The sequence below is a fragment of the Monodelphis domestica genome, chromosome 1 (genome assembly GCF_027887165.1).
Source record: "Monodelphis domestica isolate mMonDom1 chromosome 1, mMonDom1.pri, whole genome shotgun sequence".
NCBI classification, from domain to species: domain Eukaryota; kingdom Metazoa; phylum Chordata; class Mammalia; order Didelphimorphia; family Didelphidae; genus Monodelphis; species Monodelphis domestica.
The window spans coordinates 333364933-333389833 of record NC_077227.1 but is presented as its reverse complement, the minus strand read 5'-3'; the positions used below and the strand labels follow the sequence as shown (position 1 = coordinate 333389833).

Here is a 24901-nt window from a genome sequence, read left to right as displayed (position 1 = left end):
GTCTCAGCAGCACTGAAAACAACCATTCCATAACAACACTTTCCAGGTCTTCTGTCTTGAGTCATAAGATTTCATCCTTTAGGAGGTGGTGGTGGAGAATGAGGAAGATTGGGACCCCTTTTGCCACTAGGTCTAGGAGGAGGTGGTAGGAACCTCTATGAAGGCTCATATCACAGTCTTTTAGATGGAAGTAGAGGATGGCCACTATGACATAGGGGCATGCAATCAAAGCCTTTTCTTCCCTGAATGGGAAATCTTATAGAGCATCTTCATTCTTTACAGAACATCTTTATGAAATCACCAGAGATGTAATCTTTATCATAGAAATTGGGGTCCTAGTTTACACACATCCTTCAATAGTAGGTTCAGATATATGATTAAGGATAATCTCTACACACTCCACAAAACTATCAAGTTTTCCACCAGAAAAAACAACTTTTTTAGTGTAAAGCATTCTTGAAAAGGCTTGATTGCTGTCTGAATGTTCTCTTAATTTTTTTTGATTTTAGAACCTTTATCCCCAATACTTCCTCTTCCTAAATTCTCACTAATTTCCTCCTGCTAAATTCTCGATAAAGGAAGAATTGCTTCCTTTACAGAATTGATAATTTAAGCATTCTACAACACTGAAGTCAAATGAAGCTGGTTAATTACAGTGGGTGATGGCAGCCACAGACAATCTTCTAAGCCAGGAATGGATTATCTTCAGGATTTCTTCAACTGTTTCAATATTTGCTCCAGATGTGCTGCCTTAAAGCAAAATATGAAGTTCACTATCTATTATTGTCCTTAGATCTCTTAAAGGTTTGCTCTTCCTTCATATTTTCAAATCCACCATTGGATTTAGTCCTGGGGAAGGTTTCTTCTGGCAGCTCAGATTCTATTTTCTTATATTAAATGGATAGAACACTCCCTAATACTGTAATCCCTGATTCTGTAATATCCCATCAGCCTTGCTACTCTACTTGCTCTCTATCCTCTGCCTCTCTGATTAGAGAATGGAGCCAGGAACTCCAAACCTTCAATTAAGGAGAGACCTCAGTTCAGACAGCTCATTTTATCTCGTGACTGCACTACCTTGAGTCTTCTTTAACTAACTTCTCTACTATTCCCTGTCATTGTGGACCTTCTCCTATTCCTCCCCTATACTCCATTTTTCAACTTTTTGTTTTTTGTATTCCCCTATGAGATTGTAAGCTCCATGAGGACAGTAACTATTTCTATTGCTGCGTGTATCCCTAGCACGTAGTATGGTGCCTGGCACATAGTAGGTACTTAAGAAATGTTTATTGACAATGTTTATTGTCTTACATGTTCATTGTAGGGCAGAACTGAAGTATTCTGATCCCTTAGTGCTTGTGAGCCACTGGAGGTCAATACTAAGAAAATTTATTTCTAATATATTGAATAATTTCTATTTCAAAGTTTTGAATTGAGGCTCAGATTTGTTCTTCAGACCTCTTTACCTGTACTTTTTTATGTTTTTAAAACATTTATTTAGAATATTTTTCCATGGTTACATGATTCATGATTTTTCCCACCCCTCTTTTCTCCCCCCCTCCAGGAGCTGACAAGCAGTTCCACTATCATTGTTCAAAACCCATTTCCATGTTATTCATATTTGCAATAGAATGAACTTTTAACATCAAAAACCCAATCACATTCCCCCTCAAACCACGTAATCGATCATGTTTTTCTTCTGTGTTTCTGTGTTCTGTGTTCATTCTATGGATGTAGATAGTGTTCTTTCTCATAAGTTCCTCTGGATTGTCCTGGGTCATTGCACTGCTGCTAGTAGAAAAGATTATTATATTATATATATTATATTCAATTATGTCACAGTGTATCAGTCTTCGTGTACAATATTCTCCTGGTTCAGCTCCTTTCACTCTGCATCAATTCCTGGAGGTCGTTCCAGTTTACATGGAGACCCTCCAGTTCATTATTCCTTTCAGCACAATAGTATTCCATCACCATCAGATACCACAATTTATTCAGCCATTTCCCAATCAAGAGACACCCAGCCACCCCCAACCCCTGTTTTCCAATTTTTTGCCACCACAAACAGTGCAGCTATAAATATTTTTATACAAGTCTTTTTCCTTATTATCTTTTTGGAAACCCAGCAATGGTATGGCTGGTTCAAAGGGTAGGAATTCTTTTAAAGTCCTTTGGACATAGTTCCAAATTACCTTCCAAATTGGACAAATTCACAACTCCACCAGCAGTGTATTAGTGTCCCAATTTTGCCACATCCTCTCCAACATTTATCACTTTCTTTTGCTGCCATATTTGTCAGTCTGCTAAGTGTAAGGTGGTACCTCAAAGTTATTTTATTTTGCATTTCTCTAATCAGGAGGAATTTGGAACACTTTATCATGTGCTAATTGGTAGCTTTGATTTCATCACGTGAAAACTGCCTATTCATGGTCCCTTGATCATTTGTCAATTTGGGAATGGCTTGATTTTTTTGTACAATTGATTTAGATCCTTATATATTTGGGAAATTCAACCTTTGGCAGAGAGTTTTGTTATAATTTTTTTTTTTGCCAGTTTGTTGCTTTCCTACAAAACCTTTTTAATGAGATATAATCAAGGTCATTCATTTTACATTTTGCATGTTCTCTGTCTCTTGCTTGGTCTTAAATTCCTTCCTTTCCCACGGAACTGACAGGTATACTCTACTATGTTCATTATAATTTTTTATAATTCTATAAAAAAGCTTTTTGGTAGTTTGATAGGTATGGCACTGAATAAGTAGATTGAGTTGGGTAGCATTGTTGTTTTTATTATGTTAGCTCATCCTACCCATGAGTAATTAATTTTTTTCCAATTATTTAGATCTAGTTTTAATTGTGTAAAAACAGTTTTGTAGTTGTGTCCATAGAATTCCTGTGTTTATCTTGGCAGATAAAGTCCTAAATATTTTATATTGTCTAGAGTGATTTTATCTTTTTTATTAAAAAAAAAAAAAACCCTTACCTTTCATCTTAGAATCAATACTGGGTATTGGTTCTAAGGCTGAAGGGCTAGACAATGGGGGTTAAGTGACTTGCCCAGGGTCATACAGCTAGGAAGCATATGAATTCAGATTTGAACCCAGGACCTCCTGTCTCTGGACCTGACTCTCAATCCATTATGAGCCACCCAGCTGCCCCCTAGAGTGATTTTAAATGGAGTTTCTCTTTCTAAGTCCTGCTGCTGAGTTTTGTTGGAAATATATAGAAATGCTGATTATTTATCTGGATTTATCTTGTACCCTGAAACTGCAAAATTTGTTGATTATTTCCACTAGCCTTTTAGTTGATTTTCTGGGGTTCTTTAAGTAAACCATCATATCGTCTGCAAAGAGTAATAATTTAGTTTCCTCAATGCCTACTTTAATCCATTCAATTTCTTTTTCTTCTCTAATTGCTATTGCTAGTGTTTTTAGAACAATATTAAATAATAGAGGTGATTATGGGAGTCTTTGTTTCACTCCTGATCTTATTGGGAAGGCTTCTAACTTGTTCCCATTGCAGATAATACTTGCTAATGGTTTTAAATATATTCTGTTTATTATTTTGAGGAAAAGCCCATCTATTCCTATACTTTCTAGTGTTTTCAATAAGAATGTGTATTGTATTTTGTCAAAGGCTTTTTATTGCATCTATTGAGATAATCATGTGATTTCTGTTGGTTTGATTATTGATATGGTCAATTATGTGGATAGTTTTTCTAATATTAAACCATCCTTGCATTCTTGGTATAAATCCTACCTGATCATAGGGAATAATCCTTGTGATAACTTGCTCGAGTCTTTTTGCTAGTATCCTATTTAAGATTTTTTGCATTATATGCATTAAGGAGATTGGTCTGTAGTTTTATTTCTCCGTTTTTGGTCTGCCTGGCTTTGGAATCAGTACCATATTTGTGTCATAAAAGAAATTTGGTAAAACTTCTTTGCTTATTATGTCAAATAGTTTGTACAGTACAGGGATTAGTTGTTCTTTAAATGTTTGATAGAATTCACTTGTGAATCCATCTGGCCCTGGGGATTTTTTTTTTTAGGAAGTTTCTTGATGGCTTTCTTTTTTCTGAGATGGGATTATTTAAGAATTCTATTTCCTCTTTTGTTAATCTGAACAATTTATATTTTTGTAAATATTCACCCATTTTACGTAGATTGCCATATTTATTGCCATATAACTGAGCAAAATAATTCTTAATAGTCACCTTAATTTCCTCTTCATTAGAGGTGAGATCACCCTTTTATCTCTGATTCTGTTAATTTGATTCTCTTCTTTTTTAATTAGATTAACCAGTAATTTATCTATTTTATTTGTTTTTCCAAAGTACCAGCTCCTAGTCTTATTTATTAGTTCAATAAGTCTTTTACTTTCAATTTTATCAATTTTTCTTTTAATTTTTAGGATTTCCAATTTAGTTTTTATCTGGGGATTTTTAATTTGTTCTTTTTCTAATTTTTCAAGTTGCAAACCCAATTCATTGATCTCCTCCTTCTCTATTTTGTTGGTATAGGCACTCAGAGTTATAAAATTTCCCTGAATACTGCTTTGGCTATATCGCATAGGTTTCTATAGATTGTCTCCTCACTGTCATTCTCTTTAATGAAGTCTGTAATTGTTTTTATGATTTCTTCTTTGACCCACCAGTTTTGAAGAATTAGATTATTTAGTTTCCAATTAATTTAAAATTTGCCTTTCCATGGGCCCTTGTTAATTATAATTTTTATTGCATTATGATCTGAAAAAGTTGCATTTATTATTTCTACTTTCTACATTTGTTTGCAATGTTTCTATACCCTACTACATGGTCAATCTTTGTATATGTACCATATACTGCTGAGAAGAAGGTATATTCCTTTTTATCCCTGTTCAGTTTTCTTCAGATATCTCTTCACTCTAATTTTTCTAGCATTTCATTTGCTTCCCTTACTTCTTACTTCTTTCTTATTTATTTTTTGGTTTGATTTATCTAGTTCTGAAAAGGTAAGGATGAAATCCCCCACTAGTATGGTCTTACTATCTATTTTCTCCTTGAGCTCCTTTAATTTTTCCTTTAGAAACCTAGATGCAATGCCATTTGGTGCATAAATGTTTAATAATAGTATTACTTCATTGTTTATAGAACATTTTAGCAAAATGTAATTTCCTTCCTCATCTCTTTTAATTAGATCATTTTTTATTTTGGCGCATATCATAATTACTACTCCTGCTTTTTTTTTTACTTTAGATGATGCATAATAAATTCTGCTGCAGCCTTTTACCTTGAATGTGTGTGTGTGTCACCCTGCCTCAAATGTGTTTCTTATAAACAACATATAGTAGGATTCTGGTTTTTAATCCACTCTGCTATCTGCTTCCATTTAATGGGTGAGTTCATCCCATTCACATTCAGAGTTATGATGATTAACTGTGTATTGCCCTTTGTCGTATTATCCCCTTTAGATCTTGCTTTATTCCCTTCCGCTTTGTTCCTCCTCACCAGTATTTTCTTTTTGTCACCCACCCCCTTCCCTGTCCCTTTAATTACCCTCCCCTCCCCTTGTCTTATTTCCCTTCTATTTCTCTGTAGGGGGATAGAATTCTATACCCCACTGAGTATACTCATTTTTCCTTCTCTGAGCCAGTGATAATGAGATTAAAGTTTAAACATTGCTTGTCACCATCCTTATTCTCCCTTCTCTGTATTGATTTTTTATGCCACTTTATGTTATATAATTTACCCCATTCTACCTCTTCCTTCCCTTTTTTCTCAGTGCACTCTCTCTTTCAGTCCTTAATTGATTTTTTACATTCATATGCATACATATCATATCATATATATATATCATGTCATTATAATCAGCTTACTTCTCTACCCTCCTTCTGAGTAAATTCATTCTATCTTCTCTACTACTAATTTTTGAGAATTACAGAAATCCTCTTTCCATGTAGACAAATAAACATTTTGACCTTAATAAGTCCCTTAAATTTTCTTTCTTATTTACCTTTTTTTGGGGGCTTCTCTTGTGTCTTGTGTTTGGACTTCAAATTTTTTTGTTTGGGTGTGGCTTATTTCTCAGGAATGCTTGAAAATCTATTTTATTGAATGACAATCCCCCCCTCCCAAAAAAAATATACTCAGTTTTGCTGAAGAGTTGACTCTGGGTTGTAAACCCAAATCTTTTGCCTTCTTGAATATCATCTTCCATGCCTTTTGATTCTTTAATGTAGAAGCTTGTAAGTCCTGTATGAGCCTGATTATAGATCCATGGTATTTGAATTGTTTCTTTCTGGCTTCTTGAAGTTTTTTTCCCTTGGCTTGCTGTCTCTTGAATTTAGCTATTACATTCCTGGAAGTTGTCATTTGAGGATTTCTTTCTGGATACAATCACTGAATTCTTTCAATTTCAATTTTATTTTCTTGTTCAAGGATCTCTGGGCAGTTATCTTTGATAATTTCTTGTAATATGATATCCAAGGTCTTTTCTTGATCATGACTTTCAGATAGTCTCATAATTCTCAAATTGTCTCTCCTAGATCTATTTTCTAGGGCAGTTGGTTTTTTGAATAAGATATTTCATGTTTTCCTGTTTTTTTTTCATTCCTTTGATTCTGCTTTATTGTTTCTTGATTTCTCATGAAATTATTAGTTTCTAGATGGTCAATTCTGATTTTTTAAGGCCTGCTTTTACTCTGTTTTTGGTTCTCCTTTTTCAATTGGCCCATTTCTTCTTGCATCAGTTTCCTTTCTTCTTGCAGCACTTTCCTTTCTCTTTCCCACTTTTACTCTGTCTTTCTTATTTGGTTTTTGAAGTCTTTTTTGAACTCTTCCAGATGCTGTGTTCAATTCACATTTTTCTTTTGGACTTTGCATATGTTTCCTTTGTTTTTTCTGTCTCCTTCTTTGTCTGTACCTTATGATTTGTCTCCATAAAAATTCTTTAGAGTTAGGTGCCTTTTTTGTTGTTTGCTCATTATTCCTGTATAATTATAGGTAGACTCTGTTTTCTGGAAAGTTGGGGTACCCTCTTAAACCTCAATCCTTCCTTGATGCTATTTTTAGCTTATTTTCTGGGTTGTTATTAGTTTATCAGATGGTCTGAGGGCTGAGAGCTCTGAGTGCCCCTTCCCCTTGCTGATTCAATTGACCCTTGAGATGCTGATTAGCTTAAAGACTTTCCTCAGGCTCTTGGTTCTCACTCTCAACTTGATTGGGTCAGTGGTGATCAAATTCTAGCCCCAGGCTTAGGCTCAAGTTTTTTACCTCATTGTGTTCTTGATTCAATCAGGCATATTCTTTTGATTGCCCTGTCCTGGAGCTCCACCCTTAGTTTTGAGCAAAAAAGATTGGGTGGGGGCTCCCTCTGAGAATTGTGTCCTCATCCAAACCATGGATTATGTTCTCATCCCATGCCCAGACTGGGATTCCTGGATTTGCTCTGGGTCCACACGGATCAGCTTCCTTCAGCCCAGATTGCCTTGGGCTGGGACTCTGGACTTCTCCACAGGTTTGAAATTTCAAGGGGTATGAGTTGTCTTAGACTATTATTTGCCCAGGCAGGCTCTCAGTGTCTGAATGTTAGCTTGAGCTTAAGTTTAGAACCTGTGACAGCAGATGTGTATATGTGGGGTATGATTTGCCCTTGGCTTGCTCTTCACTCCTTGCTATAGCTTCTTGCTGACTCTGCTCCCTTCTCACCTTAGTTCCCCTGATGGTCTCTGCCTACATTTTGGGTTTTTCTTTTCTTGAAAGTTGTTTCACTTTGTCTCCTTGTTGGTTCTTTCACTCCTGTATTCATTTTGTGGCAATATTTTAATTTTGGTCACAGAGGATTTTCATGGTGAAATAGAGCTGCTGCTCTAGTTACTCCTCCATCTTCTGCTCCTTTTTTCCTAGCAAATTCAAGGAATACCCTACTATAGAGTATCTTCCATTTTAGAATGATAGAAAAGAGAGATTATGGGCTCTGTCTTTCCCAGCAAATAGAAACCAGTTTAGGTTAGTGTGTCTTTGAGTAGCAGGACTCTCATTGAAAAGTTTTGAACAGGGGGCAGCTAGGTGGCTCTGTGGTTTGAGAGTCAGGCTTAGAGACAGCAGGTACTGTTCTGGCCTCAGATACTTCCCAGCTGGGAAAGTCATTTCACCCCTATTGCCTAGCCTTTACCACTCTTCTGTCTTGGAACCAAATACACAGTATTGATTCTAATACAGAAGGTAAGAATTTTTTTAAAGAGAAAAAACATTATTGAACAAAGTCACTCCTGACCTTGATCCTCCCTTGGAGATTTTATAATCAAAGGACCAGGTATGTGGTTTTCCATCATCAATCAAGGAATTGAGGAAGAACTTAGAGAATGATAAACCACCTCTTCATTAACTATTCACCAATTTGAGATGTCTAGGTGGGTGGAAGCTTCCAAAATTGTGTTTAAGGATTCACAAGGATTTCTTTTAGGGTCTTCAATCACTGAGAGAGATCATTGATCAATTAATTTATTGGTTATTGCTAGCCTAATCAGTAAACTGATTTTCTTATCCAAAACCCAGTCTCTTGGAATTTTTAATCATCACAATGTCAATTTTTTGATTTTTTTTGCATATATTTGCATATATTTGCAATGTTGATGCCTATAGTGCCATTCTCCAGAATTTTGCAGTTAAGTTCATCCCCAGTTTGGTGACTTGTGTAAAAGGTAATAAGTAGAAAATAAGGATTCAAGCACTAGTTTTCTGATTTAAAATCTAACCCTCTTTCTCCTATATCACAGTAACTATTTCTATATCCTTTATAGTAGTTAGGTGGTCCAATGGACACCTAGATATCTGGTGTTACGACTTGAGTTCTTACTTGCTCTATGACCTTGGGAAAGTCACTTAACTTCTTACCTCATTTCCTCTATCTTTAAATAGGAATTATAATAGTATCTCCCAGGGTTGTTGTGAAGTTAAAATAAGATGACATTTGTAAAGTACTTAGTGAACCATAAAGTGTTATATAAATGCTAGCTATTGTTCTCTTCACCTAGAATCCTCTTTGCCTTTTTAAGATTTTCTCTTCCTTCAAGGCCCCCCTCAAATTCCACCTCCATAAAGGTTTCCCCAATCTCTTGTGACCCTCAGTGGCCTCTCTTTTCTCAGAATTTGTATTTACTTATCTACAGTATTCATTAGATTAAAAAAATTTGCTTTGTTAGGTCATTTTTCATGTTCTCTTTTTCTGTCTTCCAACCAGACTAAACTTCTGGAAGGTATAGATGGTTTCTTTCTTGTTTCTGAATTCCACATTTTATGATTGCATAGATGAAAGGATTAACTTGTATTTAGTGATTATTTAGTAGAATTATTTTTAAAATCTTCTATTCCAGATTAGAAAGCAGTTCATTTATAAAAGACTTGGGGTTTTAGGGATTTTGAGCTCAGTATCAGTCAGGAATACAATATGGTAGCTAAAAAAAGCTAATGAGATTTTATAATGAATTAATAATAATAGCTAAGGTAATTCTTTAAGATATAAAATCCCTTTACATGCATTATCTTGTTTGATTTGATCTTCACAATAATCCTATGAGGGTGATACTAGAGTAATCCTCATTTTACAGAGCAAGGAACAAAGAAGAGATTAAGTGACTTAATGGTCTTATGATGTTTGAGGCAAGATTAGGACTTCCTTACTCCAAGTCCAGTACTATATCTACTCTACTATGCAGTTGAGTAAGGAAAGTAATTTTCATATGACCAGGAATTTAGAACTAGAAAGGAGCCTTAGAGGCCATCTGGTATGTTTTCTTCATTTTTCTATTGAGGAATCTAAGGCTCTGAGAATTTAAGAAACCTATACCTCACCGAACATCCTTATCTCAATTCCCACAGATGAGAAGGATTCCCCTCAAACTACGTCTCCCCTTTTGATTCTAGGAGGTAGCATCTTTTGGGGTGGGGTGGGGAACAGGTTGGCTTTCCAGACACTATTGGCTTGAGACCCTATTCTACTTGGTTCTACCAAATATTAATTACAGGGTTTAGCACTTCAGTTTCATTTAGACAATTAATGTTAATTAGCTTTTTTTTTCCTTTATAAATTGATGTTTACTGATAAGACATAGGAAGGAATGAAATACAAATATTTCTCTTCTAATACCTGGAAGCACACTACACTATACCATCTTGGTCCATAGGTAGAGTGGGCTTCAACTTAATTTTTCACTTTCAAATTTGGCGTAATCAATGTATGATTGAATGACTCTCACTTTTTCTTGATGGCCATCAATTTCATCTATGCAAGGTCAAGCTGGTCACTTGTCTTTCCTTTTCATGACTGGCTGCAAAGTTTAGTTTAGGGTCTGACTTCTGGACTGTCAGTGAGTGGTTCATTACTCTGACCTTTTTAAACACACAAGGTCATAGTGGTCTCTAATACTGCTTTACCTAAACCCAAGAATGATATATACAAACAAAATACAAACAATGATAGCTGCCTAGTAAAGATTCCAGTGGAAAGATGGGAAAGACCTGAGACTTTTTGTCATCCCACTAATTGAAAGCACCCCTTACTGCCCTATTTGAATAGATTGTGGCAGGAAAAAGGAGAGAGACTTGCTTTGGTTGATTAGTAGTGCCATTTTAATGCACCCTACTCCTAGTTTAGTAGCTAATCAACAGTTCATTTCTTTACCATATACTTAGCAGACTGGAACCAATTACAGAATTGGGATATTTCTATGGATGCTCCAAATCAGGGAGCATGGTCCTTCCATTACATCTCATTATGACTTTATTGAAACAAACTCTTTCATATGGGCTGACAGCAGGCTGAGTACAATGTATATATTCTAGGGACGGAACTTTATTGGATTAACTCCCATTACATTTATAAGCCTGACTGAACTCATCATGTCTACTTAGGATAGTTCTTGGCAGAGTGGAGTGTTTCTTTAGATTCTGGAAGAAGACTGATAAAATGTTGATATCTTTGTACCATGTGCTATATGCACATTAATTCTATAACTATAGATATCCCTTCTACATCCTTACTTTTCTGTATAGCAATATATTGTGGGGTAGCATAAGAAATTAAGTGGGAATTTTGGGGGAGTTTGGCAGAAGTCATGGATGACATAAAAAGGCCAGCAGACAGTACAGAAAAAGTTTAGAAACTCACAAATGCATAAAATAGCCTGTGAAAAAATACTGAACCCAAATTTTACAAAAACACCCAATAAAGGAAAAGGGGAAAAAATCAGATTTCTTCTCTGTTATGAAGGGAGGCCTCCAAAATTTTGCACAGATATTCCAGATTATAGGAATGCCACACACCTAACTTCTATCATGTGGAGGGACGCTTGTATTTTGTTACATAACTCTTTTCATATTTGTTTTCCTCCCTCCCTTCCTCTCTTCCTTCTCTTCCTTCCTTCCTTCCTCTCTTCTACTCTCTCTCTTCCCTTCTTCTTTTCCTCTTTTTTCTTCTCCTCCCCTTCTTCCTCCTCCTCCTCTTCTTCCTCTCTCTCTCTTTCTTTCTCTCTGTCCCTTGTCTCTCTGTATCTCTCTTGTAAGCCCCTTTCTCCCTTTCAGGGTACTCAAAAAGTTACCCTTGATCATGGTATAGTTCCTTTGCTGGGCTCCTTATGAATCTCCATCTAGTTGTCCTTGGTTCCCAATGTTGGCACTGCTATCAACTGATCTAAGAAGCACCCTTATGGGAAGATGGAAAGTGTGGCATTCTCAGGACCCTCCAAAGCTTGAAAGTCCTCCAGCTAAGGGGAGGAAGGGTGAAGGACAGTTAGGCCAAGTCTGAAGCTGAGGTCTTTCCTTATATAAAGTTTATGATTTTATCATGTGAATCTTTCCATACAAAGCTTATGATTGATTTGAAACTAAAGCCTAAGGTTAAAATTAATTGATTATTTTTATATGTTTAAGGCACTTCAAATGTGGTGGGGTTATGTGATTGAGAAAATCAACCAATCCCACCACTCTGTATTGTGCTTACCTGGGATGACAATTGTGTAGATGTCTTATCCCTCACCATTAGACTATAATTATATTGTGTGATTTAGACCTGAAAGAGACCTCAGAAGTCATCTTATTTTTTTTAAACCCTTACCTTCCATATTGGAATCAATACTATGTATTGGATTCCAAGGCAGTAGAACAGTCAGGGCTAGGCAATGGGGGTTAAGTGACTTGCCCAGGGTCACACAGTTAGGAAGTGTCTGAGGCCACATTTGAACCCAGGATCCCCCATCTCTGGGTCTGACTTAATCCACTGAACCACCCAGCTGCCCCCAGAAGTCATCTCATTTAAGCTTTGCATTTTACAGATGAGGAAGTTAAGTTATAGATAGTAAATGCTTGTCTAAAATGATATAACTATTAAGTAGCATAATGAAATCTAGGCCTTGTAACTTGAGGATAGAGACAGTTATTTTTTTCTTTTTGTGTTTCTAGCATGTAGCACAGTGCCTGGCTTATAGCAGGTCTTAATCAATGTATAAATTGACTTTTAATTGTGTTGTCTTTGAGCAGAAGTGGATGGTAATGCTATTAAAGGTTCTGCTATTAAAGAATGATTGCCATCTAATTTGACTCTAAATTTGTTGTTTAAAACCAGCCAACCCCCAACTAAATGGGCTCTGAGTCCAGGGTTATTGACATGCTACTTGTAATGTACATCACCAAGAAAATGAGGAGTTGAAGCATTTTGCTTATGAGACCAGCATGGAAGCAGAGCTAATTGTGCAGTCAACACAAACTAAGATTGTGGGGTGGTGCAGGCTGAGTAGTGTTTTAGACTTCTGGGAAGTTGTAAAACTTCCTAGAGGTTTTTCTCACCTTTTTTTTAACATTCCAAACATGAATTGTGAGCATTTTGCCAGATAGGAGAGCTTTTTGGAAACAAGACAATGGTAGGTAATCTCTCCTCTCAGCTTCTCATTAGTCTCCTTTTCATTTTGGACATAGACCTTTTGCCAACAATATATTTATGTATTCTGAGCAGTGGAACTTCTCTTGGCTTCTGGCCAATGGTTTCAAATTCCTATCCGGCGTTACTACATGAACTCCATATTTATCTCCTGGTTCACTTTTAAGCCTTCTCTCATCTTCTTTATCTTTGTAACAACTTCCCTTTCACCTTAGCCAAAGACCACATGCCTAGGAGCCAGGGAAGCTAGGTTTTGTCTCAGTTCTGCCACTAAATAGCTATAGAACCTTGGGAAACTCACTTCCCATTTCTGGTCCTCACCTTCCTCCTATGTAAAATGGTGCCAGTGATGCTTGTCTCTCTCAGGGCTAGGAAGCACTTATCACCTGCCTTTGTACACCTTCAGGAACACCCATGGAAATTTAGGGAGCTTTTGAAGGAAACTGCCTGCTGATTAGGCAGACAATTAAGAATTCTCTAGTTCTTGTGGTTTAGTCTTGATTTTGAATTTGAATAGACTTTGGGACAAAAGTAGGGGAAAGTAGGGGGCACCTGGGTGGCTCAGTGGATTGAGAGCCAGGCCTAGAGATGGGAGGTTCCAGGTTCAAATCTGACCTCAGACACTTCCCAGCTGTGTGACCCTGAGCAAGTCACTTAACCCCCATTGCCTAGCCCTTACCACTCTTCTGCCTTGGAATCCAATACATAGTATTGATTCCAATATGGAAGATAAGGGTTTAAAAAAATGTTGGGGAAAGTAGTCTAGAAAGCTTCAGAAGAGATCATGGAGAGGGAGAAGAGAGGATCATGAACAATAGGAAGGAGCAGATAGAGCATTGAAGGTAAATTGGAACCTTTGTTAGTGAATGTTAGGAGTGAATGGCTTTGAATTTCTCTTGGTTATGTCAGTTAGCCCTGTTTGCATTTGTATATTTGTGGCCCACATGCACCTAGTCTAATAACTGCTGAACTGGTTGTTACCATTATTATTTAAAACCCTTACCTTCCATCTTGGAATCAATCCTGGGTATTGGTTCCAAGGCAGAAGAGTGGTAAGGGCTAGGCAATGGGGGATAAGTGACTTGCCCAGGGTCACACAGCTGGGAAGTGTCTGAGGCCATATTGAACCCAGGACCTCTGAGCCTGGCTCTCAATCCACTGAGCCAGCCACTTAGTTGCCCTCGGTTGTTATTATTTTAAAGGAAAAAAAGGCTGTATGGGCCAGCAAAACTGGTTTGTACTGGTTCTTTAATTGTTCAAGGAAATAGAGTGGGAGGACAACAATCTTTTGAGAGGAGGAGGAAAAGACACCAATAGCCCCAAGGGTGAGTTGAAGAAATGGAGAAAATCAATCTGACATTTTTGTAACCATACAGATGACAAGGAGGTCCAATTCAAACCCTAGACTTATTTTCTTTTCCTTTAGATAAAACAAAGAAACGACAGAAGCAACAAAAATTCTGTGATTAGAAAGCTGTCCTCCGGCGTTGTGTAAGCTTCCCGAATGACTACTTGAAAGAATAGCCTAATGTGGCTCCTGGCACCATTGGTCTGAACTGGAAGACTCTAATTGCCCAGGTACCAACCCTAATGAGGCTGCCTGTGCCAAACTGTCAGCATTAAGAGCTGGATGGCCCCTGCCTGGTTCACTGGTTTCTCTTGGTTGTTAGGTGCTTTGAAATGCTAAACCACTATATGAATGCCAGCTATTATCCTTTAAAGTCTCTTTCAATTATGCTCTTTTACTCTATTTCCTTCTCTTGTTAAAATGTAGTCTAGCAAGGCTTTTGAACCTTGTGATTTCATCTCCACTGGGTCTTTATTCCCTTTGAAATGTTCCTGTATTGAATTATTACAATCACCAGTGGAAGCAAGGCACTAAAACTAAAGTGCAGGAAAGTTTTGAGAAACCAGAACCGTCAGTTAATGGACTTCTTTCTTTCTCTTCTTAGGAGAAAGGCAAAAAAAAATTTATTTTAAGGCATGAGGGATGGATAGGTGTTGTACTGGAGTGAGTATTGCTTTGGAAATCAGAAAATTTAATTTTGAGACCCAGATATGATCATTAGTAGCTGTACAACCTCAAAAACTATTTCTCTGAGCCTTTCCTATGACTCACCTGTAGAATGGAGACAGCACATGGGATGGGCTACTTATCTCAGAGGGTTATAGTGAAGAAAGTACTTTTTAAATTTTTGTCAATATCCAAAGTTCCCTCGACATAACTGAGGGAAGAGGAGGTAATGTTAGCTACTCTAAAGCCAAAAGGAAACCCATCAATTAATAAACATTTACTCGGTATTAATATTATTTACTAAGTACTTAATATATCCTGAAATAGAAGCAATGAGCTCTGGGAATACAAAACAAATGACTCCAAACCCCAACTATTTTAAGACATATATATTCAAAGTAAATGAACCTGTTTATTTTTCCGAATACTTTGAATTTCTGCCTTAAGGTCAGTTTTATCTTTGAAACAAAGGACTTTACTAATTTTTTCCTAGATATTTTATTTTGTTTTTCCTTTTTACTTCTAATAACATGTATAGTCTATGGGCATTTTGTATAATACATTTCACAAAATCTCATTGATGAGATTTTTTCAGATTAGCCTAGTTGACTTATATTTTGAAAAGTAGTCAAAAGATCACAATTTAAAATGATACTCCTTAAAGTGTAATCTTACTTATACAGCCCTTACCTATGGAAGGTTCTATATTCATCCAGATGATTTTGCTGTGCAAATAAGTTCAACAAGAATACTTCTCCATGGCAAAAAATGGAAAATGAGGGGATGCCTTTTGATTGGGGAATGACTGAACAAACTGTGGTATATGTTGGTGATGGAATACTATTGTGCTCAAAGGAATAATAAAGTGGAGGAATTCCATGGAGACTGGAACAACCTCCAGGAAGTGATGCAGAGGGAGAGGAGCAGAACCAGGAGAACACTGTACACAGAGACTGATTCACTGTGGCACAATTAAATGTAATGGACTTCTCTACTAGCAGCAATACAGTGATCCAGGGCAATTCTGAGGAACTTAGGAGAAAGAACACCATCCACATTCAGAGGAAGAACTGTGGGAATAGAAACACAGAAGGAAAATGACTTCTTGATCACATGTGTAGAGGGAGATATGGCTGGGGGTGTAGACTCTAAATGAACATCCTAGTGCAAACACCAACAACATGGAAATGGGTTTTGATCAAGGACACAAGTAATACCCAGTGGAATTGAGTGTCAGCTGGGAAAGGGGGGTAGGGATAGGGGAGGGAAAGAACATGATTCTTGTAACTAAGGAAAAATATTCTAAATTGACTAATTAAATACAATTAAAAAAAGAAAAAGAGCTGTTTGATCACATGATTCAATGGAGATATGATTGGAGATGTTGACTTCAAATGATTACTCTACTGCAAATATTAACAGTATGGAAATAGGTTTTGAACAATGATACATGTAGAACTCAATGATATTGCTTGTTGGCTCTGGGAGTGGGGAAGGAGGAGGGGAAGGAAAGAACATGAATCATGTAACCATGGCAAAAAATTCTAAATAAATAAGATTTTAAAAAAGAATACCTCTCCAACTCTGGAATTATCTGTTTTTCAGAGAAAACTTAGGGGGTCAGGAGGGAATCCCCAAAGACTAGATAGTCTCAAGTTTTAGGATTCTTTTGAGATCAAAGTTTATGTTTTGCATTAACCTGGCATAGCTCCAATACCTAACCTGTCCTAACCATAAGGCAGGACTAAGGTTGTTTTAAGGTAGGAAACCAGCTTGTCCTCTTTCTGTATGTTTCCCTCCTTATGGATCTTTCCTTGGCTTTAGATCTTTTTTTCTCTTGAATTCAGTTTAGACCTCTAAGACTAGTTCTCTAACCTGGCAAATTCTCTACCATTAGGTCTTCATTTGTTGGGAATTATATAGACGGATTTTATGTGTATGTATGGGATGGATAAAATTGTATTTAAGATACCTTTACCTCTGAGATTATTTGAGTTTATAACTAAAAATCAATAGTGTTAATGCCACAAGATGGGTCTCCTTACTCTCAGTCCAGTTCTCCCTGTACCAAGCCATCAAGATTTAATTTCAGTTTGGTTCTACCTTGCCAAAATTTGTTTTTTAAATAACTAGCGAGGGGCAAGTTGGGTGGCTCAGTGGATGGAGAGTCAGGCCTAGAGACTGGAGGTCCTAGGTTCAAATCTGGCCTCAGACACTTCCCAGCTATGTGACCCTGGGCAAGTCACTTAACCCTCATTACCTAGCCCTTACTGCTCTTCTACCTTAGAATAGTGAGCTCAGCTCACTAGTTATTTATTTATTATTATTGATTCTAAGGTGGAAGGTAAGGGTTTTAAAATAATAATAAATAAATAAATAGTGAGCTGAGCTCACCATATTTCCTGAACTAAGCATGGATCAGCCTAATATTTCAATGGCTGGCTTTTTGCTTTCTGAAACTTTCTGAAGCATCCTTTTCTATATAACAGATGTCATATGACAGAGGGTGGTCAGTGATAGGTAGAAGAAAAACTCAGCAGATGGCACTGTTTCCTTGAGAACAGGTGATCCAGCCTAGTTCTTTATGCCTTATTTCTCTCATGACAGATGAAGATACATTGAATGTTAGAACAAGAAGAGGTCTTGGGATCACAAGATGAAAAATAGCAAAATAACAAGACATCTCAGATTCATAAAACATAAAAAGTTGGTGCTGGAAGATATTTTAAAATAATGGATTATAGAATGATAGACACAGAAGTGAGTTTTGAATAATAGCTGATTTTGAACTTTGGATAATCTAGTCCTATTAGATAAAGAAATTGAGAGGAAAAGGGTTGGCCAAGATCAAACAGCTAATAAAGTGGAAATGTTACGCAAATACATAGGCAAGGCCTGTTCTCTCAAGGAATTTTAGTTATGAAAAAGGAAAAATAGTTGCATATTTTTACAAACATAACATTTAGGCCCTTTTCTTTTAAATGTAGGGATGATTAATTTTCTCCACTGGCATTAAGACGCTTTAATAAGGGATCAAATCACCACAGACCACATGATGGCAGTTGAAATGTCTCTTATGTACATTTCAAGTTTATTCCTTTATTTTTGGCCCTTTCACTGCCCTTTGTTAGTGTTAAATATTCTAAATACATTCTATTCTGATCAGCTACATTCTAAAATATTCTGTTGTTTATCTTGATCTCCAACAAAAAGCAATAAGGGGAAAGAAGAAAGTCAATACTTTGGACTATAGACTATCATCAAATATCATTTATATCAGGAGGATGCACATGAAGAATATACTTTCTTTGCTACTTTTTTCCTAAGCTAAGCTCAAGGTTATTATCCCAGGTACTTGGCAAATCCTCACCCACATTGTGAAAATAGGATTAACTCTCCCCTTTTTACTCTCTTACTTAGTGTCAAATAGGGGTACTTTAAGTTCTTTTTTTAAATTTAATTTTATTGATTAATTGAGAAAATGTTTCCATGGTTACATGATTCATGTTCTGTCTCTCCCCTCCTCCCACCTCGCTCATGTAGCCAAGGAGCAGTTCCACTGGGTTTTACATGTGTCATTGATCAGAACCCATTTCCACATTATTGATATTTGCATTAGGGTGATCATTTAGAGTCTACATCCCCAATCATATCCCCATAGACCCATGTATTCAAGCAGTTGTTTTTCTTCTGTGTTTCTACTCCCACAGTTCTTCCTCTGGATGTAGATGGCGTTCTTTCTCATAAGTCCCTCAGAATTGTCCTGGATCACTACATTGCTGCTAGTAGAGAAGTCCATTACATTCGATTGTACCACAGTGTATCAGTCTCTGTATACAATGTTCTCCTGGTTCTGCTACTCTCACTCTGCATCAATTCCTGGAGGTCATTCCAGTTCACATGTACTTTAAGTTCTTGATTTGTTTAGCTGGGAGCAAAGAGGATCACTGAAGAACCAAGGAAGGAATCACTTCACTCACCATCGCTGATCTATCTTCAGATCTCTGAAAGGTGTTCATTAATGTATAATGAAAAAAGATGAGCTGATCATATGGCAAGAGCAAGGGCTAACTGATTGTCTATTCTGTGCTCCACAGTTTTCTCATAGAGCCAAGAGGAATCAAGGGAGGCCTCTGACATGTTGAATAGTAGTTATGTGGCAAAATTATGAGAGCACACAAACAAAACTTGCAAAGGATGAATGTTGTTTGAGGGATCATCCACACTGATAAACTCGCGTATCCATTTGAATATTTGGCTATTTTTCCTAAATCATTTCCAAATTTCTTTGTGTATTCCTCATGCTTGTCAGTCTTACTTGCATTATATTACAATACAATAAAGTACACAATTTCCCTATTGTCAGGCATTTAGCTTGCTAATATTGTTTTTAAATTAGAAATAAGGCTTCTATGAAAATCTTTGAAAAGCCAGTTTAGTTGTTATTATTGTTGATAACATTTCTAGAGTATATTTGTCACAATGAAGTTATTGGGTCAGTGTGATGTCATTTTGGAAAATTTTACTGATAGATCCCTAAAAAGACAAAAAATGCCTCCTCTCCAACTTTGCAATTGTCAGCAACGAATACGTGCATTTTTTTCTCCTCAACTCCAGCAATATTCAACTTAATTAATTCAGGCTTATACAACTCAGTAGGGCTGTCATAGCTGCTTCTCTATGAGTTTAAACTTTTAGAAACCAATCACCTCCACAACAAAAAGAAATATCAGTTTTGGAATTTAGTAGGGCTAACTACTGTTGTTGTTCACTGAGGAGAATACAAAATATAAAGCCCCATATGATTTATTCCTAGCTTTCTCCTCTCCTTATGAGTCCTGAAATAGATCCAATACTTTCCTGCCTCATTGTCTTTGTTCTCACTGATCTCTCTCCTTGGAATGTTAAGTGAGGCATAAAACAAAGGGACATATACTCCCTAAAGGCATTTGCTAGAAGTACAGAAAATGACTTGCAAAAAGTCCAAATGAAAGATATCTTTCCTATAAATAATGAAGTTTCCCAAATGTTCTTGTTTGCATATAGCATTGCAGTGATGGAGTATTCCCTAAACTATTCCTGGGCTCATTGCAATAAAAAGCTATGTGTTGCAGGAGGAATGAATGAAAGGATATTGTTTTGAGATGATGATTTGAATTTAACAATTTTTTTTCCTGCTGATTGACCATTTATGTTTTCTAACATTAAAAAAATTTGTTTGATTTTGAAAAGATTTAAATTTTAGGAAATCACTAATAAACATGGAACATGTCCATATACAAAGAAGGCCAAAAATATGGAGATTATATATGGAACCATGAATCCAATCTATGTAGCTCATTCCTTTTAATATGATTTAAATTTAATGTGGTAACATGAGCATTGCCAGATTGTGTCCCTGTCTTAATCTCTTCTTGTTTGTTTTTTGTTTTATTGATATTCTTTTCTTTACTCTTTTTTCCCCCTTTTCTCTATCACTGTCCAATCACTCTACCTTAATTTTCCCTTCCTTCAAATAAAAGTTCTCTATTATATAAAAATATAGTCAAGCAAAACATATATGTATTGTAAGGGTCATTATATTTCATTCTATATCTATCATCCCTCACCTCTTCAATAAGAGATGGAAGGCATGCTTCATGATTGGTCTTCTGGAATTGTGATTGGTGATTGCATTGAACAGAAATCTTGTCCTTCGAAGTTGGTTATCTTTCAATGTTGTGATCTTTCCATAAATTCCTGTTGCTTCTATTTTCTTCAGTCCACATTAGTTTGTCTTTATAGTCCTTTCAGTTTCCTCAGAATTTATCCCTTTTGACATTTCTTATAATACTCAATTATATTCCTATACCGTAACTTGTTCAACGATTCCCCAATTAATGAGAACCTACTTTGTTTCCAATTCTTTGTCAAAACAAAAATTGTTGCTATAGAGTGTTTTTGGTATATATGAATCCTTCCCATCTCTCTTTAATCTCATTGGGAATACACCTATTCGTGGTATTGGGACTTTGGGGTAGACTTTCAAACTTGAATGATTATTTCTCATGCCAGTTTCATACTAGAGTATTAATGTACCCAACTTCTTACAATGTCTCCAACTATTGTCATTTTCACTGTCATTTTTACTAAGTGTGAGGTAGTAATTTAGACTTGTTTTAATTTACATTTCTCTTATTATTAGGAATTTAGAAGATTTAAAAAGTAGGATTGTTGATAGTTTGCTTCTTTTCCTTTGAGAACATATGTTCATACACTTTGATCTTTATTGGGGAAGGGTTCTTTTCCTGACATCAATCAATAAACGTTTATTAAATTCCTACTATATACCAGCACTAGGCTAAGAGCTGATGATACCAAAAGAAGCAAAAGATAGTCCCTGCCCCCAAGTAGTGTACAGTTAAATGAAAAACACAACATGTAAACAAATACATACAAAATAAGCTATATGCATGATAAATAAGACATTACTAACAGAGGGAAGGCACTAGAATTAAAAAGGATTATTGGTAAAGATTTCCTGTAAAAGATGAGATTTTGATTGAGACTTAAAGGAATCCAGGTAAGTCAGTAGGCAGAGTTGAGGAGTGATAACATTTCAGGTATGGTGGACAGCCAAAGAAAATGTCCAGAGCCAAGAGATAAAATGTTTTATTCATGTAACAGATAGGAGGCCCAATGTCACTGGATTGAAGAGTACATATCTGGGAGTAAAGTGTAAGAAGACCAGAAAGGCAGGAGGATGTAGGTTATGATGAGCATTGAATGTCAATCAGAGCATTTCATATTTGATCCTGGAGGTGATAGGGAGCCACTGACACTATATGGAGTAGAGAGGTGACATGGTTGCATCTGTGCTTTAGGAAAATCACTTTGGAGGCTGAATATAGATGGATTGGAGTGGGGAGAGAGGCTTGAGGTAGGGAGACCCACTAGGAGGCTGTTGAAATAGTTTAGGCAGGAGGTAATGAGAACCTGCCCTAGAGTGGTGACAGTGTCACAGAAAAGAGGACTATCCAAGACATGTTGTAAAGGTGAAATTGATAGGTCTTGGCAACAGATTGGATAGGATGGGATTGGGAGTGGTCAGAGACATCCGGGGTGACTCCTATAAAAGAAAAATAAGTGCTGGGAAGTAATTTTCTGAGCCAAACTGACATTTATTTTAGATCTGTAACTCATAATGCCAAGGTCAAAGACATGCCCAATAGTACATGCAGTACAAGACCCATAGATGAGGATATGTGTAGTCTATGTAAAAGAGTCAGATTATACAAACTTCACCCAAAGGTGGGAGGCGATCAGCTGAATATTTCTTCTCAGGCAGAAAACCCCAAATTTGCCCTACAAGAAAGTTTCTTTCTCCACAGGGGGAAAACCAAAATTTTTTCTAGAAGATTTCTTTCTTCCAAAAAGTAAAGTTTTCTTCTTGTGACCAATTATATTATCTCTGTTCCATATATGGTAACAGCCAAAGTCACTCTATAGCTTCAAAACAAACTGAGATAGCATAAATCTGGACACATTCTTGGATGCTGAAGGCATGTGCATAGTGGGCCTTGGCAAGGATATCTTGTCAAGGCATTTCAGAGGCTTTTCCTTGTTATTTACTTACAATATAATAATTAATTACTGATCCTTATACACAGTTATTCAACTAATTAGTAATTGGAATTATTCCTTACAACTTATCATTAAAATGTTGTTTATCTAATAGGATCACATGCAGGTATTTTAGTCATGCAAAGGCATAAAACAATGAATATAAACTGAAGTTACTTAATTAGATTATCTTTTATATTCTTTAGTTAAGAGCCTGAGGGACTGGTAGGATGGTGTTACCCTCTACAGCAGGGGTCCCCATATTTTTTACATAGGGGGCCAGTTCACTGTCCCTCGGATCATTGGAGGGCCGGACTATAAAAAACAAACAAACTATGAACTAATCTGTATACGGCTGTCTGGGATAGCAGAGGCTGCAGCACTGGCTGTGATGGGCCTGTCACACCTTGCACAGGCCCATCACCGCCACCGCTATACCGGGCAGCCGTATACACAGTGCGGAATCCCCTCCCCCACATTGTGGCTCACCATGCTAATGTCTTCCATTGTGCAGCCACATAATCCTTTGTGAGGCTCCTCGTTCTCATTCAGTTACTCTCAGAACAAGGCGCCACAGAAAGGATTATGTCACCAGAAGTAGTACTGTACGGAAGTGACGCCACCACATACAGTGCTCCTCTCACTGACCACCAAAGAAAGAGGTGCTCCTTCTAGAAGTGAGGTGGGGGCCGCATGTAGCCCAAAGGCTGTAGTACAGAAATAGAGAAAGTAGGAGTATAAATCACCTTTTTTTGCTTGTTTTTTAAAAATGATAGCAGATATTGATTATATATGTATATATTAAATTTGTGATTTTTTTATTATTACTACTTATATATTCATTCAGAAAGAAAAGTGAAATAAGCCTTCATGTAGTTGAAATACCTATTTTTTACATGCAAACATTAATTAAATGTGCAAACATTTTGGAGAGCAATCTGGAATTATGCTCAAAGATTAAAAAAAAAAACTGTGAATAGCATTTGACCCAGCAAAGCCATTATTAGATTTATTTCCTAAGATGATCAGGGAGAAAAGGAAAAGAACGAATATGTTCTAAAATATTTGTAGCAGGGTGAAGCTGGATGGTTCAGTGGATTGAGAGTCAGGCCTAGAGATGGGAGGTCCTAGGTTCAAATATGGCCTCAGATACTTCCCAGCTGTGTGACCCTGGGCAAGTCACTTAAACCCCATTGCCTAGCTCTTTCCACTCTTCTGCCTTGGAACCAATCCAAGATGGAAGGTAAGGGTTTAAAAAAAAAATAAAATATTTTTTTTGTGTAGCATGTAGCATGTCTCTTTGTAGTGGCAAAGAACTGGAAAATGTAGGGATGACCATCAGTTGGGGAATGGCTAAACAAGTTCGGGCATTTGATTGTGACAGAATACTAATACACTTTAAGAAATGATAAATAGAATAATTTTAGGAAAACATGTAAACACCTACATGAAATTATGAAGAATGAAGTAAGGAGAACCAAGAGAACATTATATTCAGCAACAGAAATATTTGAAAAATAACTTGTGTATGTCTACCTCCAGAGAAAGAACTGAGAAATAGAAATGACATAGTTTTATATATACATATATCTTTTTCTCAAATTTGCCTTCTTCAATGGGGGAAAGAGAAAGAGAGGGAGTTAACTAAGTATTTTAACATAACAACAAACAATTAAAATAAAAAAGCATAAGAATAAAAGAAAAATAATATAGTATTGCCTCTTTGCTAAGAATTTAATTTCCCCCATTTTATTGAAATAAAATTTCAAAATATTTTTAAAAGGATTCCAGACTCCAGATTAAATACTCCTGCTTCATATTAACACACTATAATTTATTCAACTATTCTCCAATAGATGTGCACCGACTTTTTTTCCAATTCTTTCCTTTAACAAAAAGTGGTGATATAATTTCATTCGTTGGTTCTTCTCGAGTGCATTGTTTCCATGGGCGTCTCCACTTCAACACTCAATGCATCCTATCTACTGATTTCCTTTCTTCTGGTCTCCAAAAATAAATGGTTTTGTCATTACTAGAGAACTTTTAGTGATGTGAAGAGTGAATCAAACTTTCTTTGTCTATCAATCAGCAATTTTTCAATTAATCAATCAAAAACTTAAGCACCCCTACTTAACACTAAGTAAGAGAATTCGCAAGTCACTTGCTAAAGTGGGTGACAACTCCAGAGACCACTGCCCTGCCCCTTTGGCTGTGCAAGGCAAATTGAAAGACTGTGATTGGTTCCCATAAAATGGAGGAAGGGACAGGAAATGACACAGAATAAGGATTATAAAAAGTCTTGACCTTCTTGTCCAATGGACTTTGACTTTACTCTTGGATCTTGGGCTTGGATCTTTTCCTTGGGACTTCTCCTG

At 36.6% G+C, this 24901-nt stretch overlaps 1 long non-coding RNA gene and 1 pseudogene across 1 annotated transcript in view; one reads left to right on the top strand and one right to left on the bottom strand.

The window, feature by feature from the left end:
* Nucleotides 1-340: 340 nt before the first annotated feature.
* LOC130457200 (heterogeneous nuclear ribonucleoprotein K-like) lies at nt 341-1724 on the bottom strand (annotated as a pseudogene).
* Nucleotides 1725-13599: 11875 nt separating this feature from the next.
* Nucleotides 13600-24901, top strand: part of LOC103103254 (uncharacterized) — a 36304-nt gene continuing 25002 nt past the window's right edge. Inside the window, exon 1 of the long non-coding RNA XR_457675.2 lies at nt 13600-14488. This is a non-coding gene — a long non-coding RNA (uncharacterized LOC103103254). The remainder of the gene's footprint in view (nt 14489-24901) is intronic.